Source organism: Nansenia antarctica (assembly GCF_963989245.1).
Source record: "Nansenia antarctica genome assembly, chromosome: 7".
NCBI lineage: Eukaryota > Metazoa > Chordata > Actinopteri > Argentiniformes > Microstomatidae > Nansenia > Nansenia antarctica.
In genome coordinates, this window is record NC_137677.1 from 35061898 (window position 1) to 35068620 (window position 6723).

Genomic DNA, 6723 nt, shown 5'->3' on the forward strand with positions numbered 1-6723 from the left:
TGGAATCCATTATAAATTCCTGTCAATGCTCTGGAAAGCCCCTGATGTGTGAGACTTGCAAGCACCTGCCCAGATCCATTAGGTCGTAGCTGGGCATTCTCCCTCTGTGTTTGCGACAGAACATTTGTCACTGGGATAATCAACCTGAAGGCACTATAATGTAATGTTCTTCCAACATAATTGGAATATTGGCAAGCAATTTGTTTTACAGTGCAGAAATTACCAGGTATTTACTTACATGTAGATATTACATGGTAGATTGATTATGTTGACTTTTTTGAGTACTTGAAATGTATTGTTGCCACATAATGTTTTTTTGTAAATACAGTGACGTAGAATCAGTGTTCACTGTTCATGGGAGATATGAATTCTATAAATTCTGCCGCATCCCACTCATGCACAGCATGACTGGTGCTTAACAAGACAGGAAGTGCAATATGTTGGTGTCTGTGGTGTTACTTCCAGAAAATGTGCAACACACACACATCTGGGCAATTATTTAGAGGTTGAACTTTCTCACTCCTTAGTTTCAGGACATCTCAGACTGTCCACTGGGACTCATCACCTTCAGCATCAATTTAACAAAACAACAACAACAACAACAAAAGCTAATATACTGGTACACAACTAATGGTTTCAATGGCGTCACTGACTTCTCCTGAAGAAACTGAAGTCCTACCCGGTGTTCGTTGAAAAGATGACAGGATAATGTTTTCATTATACTTTAAAGAACTATTTTAGATTACTAAAACATGTTTACACTCAATCACAGTAGCATATGTATATTCAATATCTTTATTGGTGACTAAAAGCTAAACAAAAGAATCACATTTTCTGGTATTCCCTTCTCTTTTAGGGTTGTGGTTACCTCTGCTGGTCTGTGGTTGTAAAAAAAAAAAAAAAAAACAGAACAAAAAAAAACAATCTGGCTACCAACATCATCTCTAAGACCAGGGACAGAGGCTCTCTGCCATTTCTTCTGACAGCACCAAAACCTCAAACCAGATGAATAAACGTCTCCCCCTGTTAAAGCTTATAGCCTCAGTTCTCTTCTCTGAAGCCCCCGGTGGGACTACAGTATCAATCAGAGACGCCTTCTTCTATCACCTATCATGTCAGAGATGCGTGATAGGTGACGGTCCGAGACGCGAGCAGGACATAAACTGGCCCCCTTTAATACATCAAATGGAGTTTAATGGGGAAAAGGCCGAAGCGCAGCCTTGAAATACAACCCTGATACGAACCCTGTAAACGGCTGGCCTCTGTAGAGTATTTCATTCTGGGGGAATTAGTACTGTTTAGCAGCTGCAGTTATATAGTGCCCCCTGTCCCCTCTGTGGGCCCGGTGGAATATAGGCAGGGTGGGGTGGGGGGGGGGCTTTGATTGACGATTCCTGGGCTTTTTGTTTCTCTCCTCTTCTGGAGAAGGCGTCAATTAAATCACTCACCAACGAGGTGGAGAGTCTCTCTCCTCCAGCTACAGGGGTTTTCCCCCTCCCTTTAGCTTTGAGTCTGGTTGGCTGGGGCAAGTCATACAGGGTCTTGTGAGATCCTACCAGCGGGCTCAAAGGGCTTAAATCTATCCTGGGTGATTAACTACAAATCAGAAAGGAGGTGGAATGGGCCCACTGTGCTGTAATCAAGTTTACCTTTTGTCTGCCTCATTAATCTAGTGAAACCCGGCCTCACATTTGCCTCAGAAGGCTCATTCTTCTGTGGGTGAATACAGGAGATTAGGGCAGATAGTGGTGATAGTGATATACCGGGTGTTATTGTGGCTCGGCATATTTGTTCTAGCATGTCATATATTTAATCTGGTTTGTTGAATATGAACCGTGTTATCAACGTTATTAATTGATCCCAGGTCATATCTTGATCCATGAGATGAAACGGAATATCTATTTTGAAATTCATCAATCACATTTATTTTTTTCCCAGGTCTTTCTTCGTGTGAGTGAGTCTCATTCGCGGAAAGAAAGAAAAGAAAAAAAAAAATAAGAGAAATTAACTAAAACTTCAGGAGAAAATGTTCCTGTGTGTCTGAAAAATGGGATAAAATGTGTGGAGAAGCTCATTAATTTGGGCTTGGAGCCACAGTCTTAAGGCGAACCTGTTCTTTCTGCTCTTTTAATTAAAGAGACAGTGTCAGAGGTTCACTTTGTCAATACTGAGCTCGAGCTGTGGGCAACATCCTCCTTAATTACCCTCCGTGGTGTTCATCACAGAGGAGGGCTGGGGCTGGAGCCTGGCATAAAACTCGGATTCCTCTCACACGTAGCATATTGTGTTTTAACTTGAGTTGTACTCTTTGTAAGAAAAACTAAAACAGGCGATTTATATAAACTACAACATTTCAAATTGCATTTTTCTCATCGATCGTGTTTTAACATCTTAAAAACATCAATGAGAAAGATGCAATTTGAAAATGTGTAGCGCATTAGCATGACATTATCATGCATTAGCATGACTGATAACGGCGTCAGTTCATCTTTGCTCGACAAAGGAGCTAACGACACTTTTTCTCCACCAAAGACCCAAACTCGACACACTAAGATGTTTCCAAAGGTTATTACCAACAGAAGGATTATCTGTGTTTAAGCCCTATCCCCCGTAACAAACCAGGCCCTTCCATTTCCCCACAGATCTCCCATGCCTCTATTATACTTTATTAATCAAGTTGCGTCTAAACTTTGCTTTTTATTAAATGCAATTTCTTTGTTCAAACCCATGCGGCGGATCTTAAATCTCTTCCCTCTCGTGGGAACGAGCTAAATTGTGCATATAGGAAATTAAGTTTCAAACTTAATGCACTATTTAAAGGGACGGGTCTCGAGAGTGGCCCCCTCTCCTTAATAACATCTAATCACCATCCCCCGGATCCTCCTTTTCATTTCGAATCGCTTCGGTGTTTCCAAGCAAAACCTAAATCTAATGAAGTGTTCTGTTGGATTGTCAAATGAACCTGTTTCGTATCTATAAAACCTGTTTACAACGCTCCAGGGGACCTAGCGCTAACAAAGATGGCTGCTAGAGCCTGACACAGTGATATCACAGGTGGAGGCGGCTGTTTACTGTCTCGTTTAGGAAACTCACACACCTTCATTCTGAAACTCATCAGTTGTGTTTGAGCGAGGAGAGGAGTTCCCATGCTCCCATGATTTCCCATGATCTAAATGTGGAACGTGAAACGTGGAATGACCAAGCCTATATATGAAAACAATAGGTATAGAAATGAATTGCTCCTCAAACCTTGAACATTCAATTTACAGTACAGTATATAACGGTTTATCGGCCAAGACATTTTAGAACACTAACATTTCCACACACCTTTTCCCCTATTTTCCATGTTGACGTTCATCGGCGGTTACCCCGCAGCGGGGGGTTACACAGGTCATGACTGATGGAGCCTTGTCACTCTCTCCCCGCATGCATTTGTTTCCTGGCGGTGGTCAAATATGCATGTTTGCACCATCTTTCCTGGTTCTCACATACGTCGATTCTGCCTCTGTGGATCAATGTGCGTATTGATGAGAGTCCGATAAAAAGCCATTACGGCTACCGAGCTTAATCCCTCAGCTGAACGGATTCCATTTGAAATGATCCATGCACATCTAGTGAGGCACACTGCCATTGTGTGTTTTACCTTGACTCGGGGCGAGAGAGACGTTATTCATCACAAAGGAGAATGTTCCATCTTCACACCCCAATAAAGCACAGAGTAATGAGCCTCCTCTGTACGCTGTCATCCCAGCACTGCTTTATAAAGGATGACACAATTATATTTTACCAGCTTCCCCAAAAATGCTGACAAGCTTTGGTTCAATAAAGTGCAATCTGTACAGATAGCCAAGCAGCCTGGTTTCTCTCCTCAGGAGTCATAGCTCACAAGCTAGCTGGACACTTGCCGTGGTGTCTCAACCCCCCCCCCCCCTGGTACGTGTGACTGTCTTTTCTTCCTGAGTGTTCATGTAATGGACGCATGTATGTACAGTAATTGTGTTTTAAATGAGATTTGTCAATTTCACTGAGAATATAATGAAAACAATGTTGCTTTTGAAAAATGCTGATCCTACGTTCATGTTTTCTTTAATATCATTTGGACAGAGGGTTTGTTGCAAGACATTGTTGCTGCAAATGACATGGGTGTAACATTGGGATGTTGCATTGCATGATGGGGGCAAACACAGAGGCCTCCGCTGCATTACAGAACAAAGCAGTCAATCTAAAGGTTTTTTTTAATGTAAATGTCAATTTACTATATTATGATAGATTATCATGAAAATGTCATCATAGTCAACAACAGAAAGAAGCTATCCTGTCCTAAACCTGACATCTCTCAGATACTCAGAGACAGGGAGTGTGATATTGGGGCTGCAGACAGCAGACGTCCTGCTGCTAGCCCTGGGGCCCTGGGGCGTGGTGCAGCACGGGCCCCTTCCCTCCGAGAAAGACTCATCTGGTCCCGGGTAATCTCCCCTCACTCTTCCCCTCTCTCTAACACACATCTCCCCTCACTCTCCCCCTCTCTCTAACACACGCAAGGCTCAGCTTCATGTAATTCTCAGCCGGCGCTTTTCTCCCTGACATGGATTACAGAGGCAGTAGTACTGGTAGTGTGAATTATATATTTACAGTAGATATGTCTCTATTTTTACCTTATTGTAAGGCAAGTGACACATGCTGCTGTGAGATGTGGGGGATGTGGGGGGATGTAAATGTCAACATGGAGTAGTGTTCCACATCTCACAAGACAAAAGTTGAAACTGTTACAGCAGGAAACTGCATAAACCTTTGTGTCTGATATAAATAGATTCTGACCTGGGAGACATGAGGCGACAGCTACAGTACGCTGTAGCAGCGTAACATGAATGAGAATATGTCACAATGAAACATCATCATTAATTCACAACCCCATCTAGCACCGGGAAATTAATGGCAGCTCAGCATAAAAAAAACAAATATGATGGAAGAATGTTTCATTAATCTGCATTTAAAGTTATGAACGTAGAAAAACAGTCATAATCATGTCGTGTGTTGAATCAAGAGGAGAGGGCGCGAGAACAATGTGTTGTGATTGAAACACATGCAATCTTAATGGTAATTAATGTGTGTGTTGTGTATCACCATGCCTGGAGGAAGCCTGGAATGGAATACGTACACACCAGCAGCGGCCAAACTAGTTTATTTATTAACGGAGGAATTGTCTGCCTCACTTGCTATCAGTGAGGCTTGACAGCTGCACAGTCCAGGTGATGCATGAGCCAATATGTGGACTAGAGAGAGCTCAACGTCGCACATCAATATGAAAATCAGTTTCTCGCCGAAATAGCCCCGGGCAGTACATCCAGCTCCAAAAAGTGACTAATCTTAGGGTCATAAACCTGCACAAGACGCCTAAGGTCTTTTTCGAAAGACAGAATTCAGAAATGTCATCGTTTTCCATTCCAGGAGCCAGGGACTTCGCGCATTAGCAGATCTCTTTTAATAGTGTGTGAAATAGGGGGTTGCCATAACTAAGCGAGAGCAAATAAAAAAAATAGGAAGAAAGGTGACCTTAGTCTCTGAAGCGCCGGATTAGAAACTTCAAATGCCCGGCCAGAGGCTTTTTAGCGAGCTGTAGAAGAACAGAGTCACCGTAGGCATACCCTATTTATTGTTTAAGGTGTTCTGCTACATTGACTTCACATATCATCTTCTTACAGGGAAGGATTATACATTTCATACTGCAGCGTTCACACGGTTGCCACTTAAAATGAAGAACCTAAATGTTTTTTTTTATGGATCTAGCTTTTAACTTGGCATAATGGAACTGTTTACTTTTTTATGACATATTTTAAAATATATATATGTTAATGCATATACATTAAAGACAAGGAGATGATGAACAAACATATTTGCTAATACTAATGTTATTGAGGATATTGGTTATTATTATTAAATGCCTAGTTCTGAAAGACTAGTTCTTTCAATTGTTCAATAATTGTATCAAGCAAGGAGGCAGCAACATTGCATAATGCCTGCACAGTATGGCTCAAGTATCATTGTTTGATATGTCAATAGGTCCTATTATTTAAATACATTTCAGTTTCACTGAACTGACAATTTATACTGTAGTGTAGGTGAATAGCCGGTTCTTTCCCCTCTGCGCTCCCCTGTGTGTGGATAATAGCTCAGCGAGCTTAATTACACACTCAGCTTCTCAAAGGAAACAAAATACCAGGAAAATGATTTGACTCGTGAGGCTCGGAGTCAGAGACAATGGGTTCCCAAATCCTGGAGTGGATTTCTATCTCAAAGCTCATGGTAAGGCTTGTGTTCGAACAGCGGTGGATTGCTGAGTGCAGTTCAGTGCAGTAATTACTGCTGAATGACTTACTCCAAGTCCTTGACCCAGTTAAGATTTCTTATCATAACAGTCTGCTCTGAGTCAAGATTACTTTTTAAACTTTGGAAAAAAAGAGGGAGGTGTGTGTGTGTGTGGGGGGGGGGGGGCTGGGGGGGGGGGGTATCGAAAACAAGCTAATGCCATCGCACAAATACAGAGAGGACATACAGCCCAAAGCCATTTAGAAAGCAACAGCCCATTCCAAGATGTGGCATTGCCCTGGCATACGCACAGCTCTCAAATTCCTTCTCCCCTGCCAGATGGCAACAGAATTGCACATTTTTTAATCTAAAGCGTAGACCTCTCCAGGCTCAGGGAAATCTTCCTGGGATCCCCAT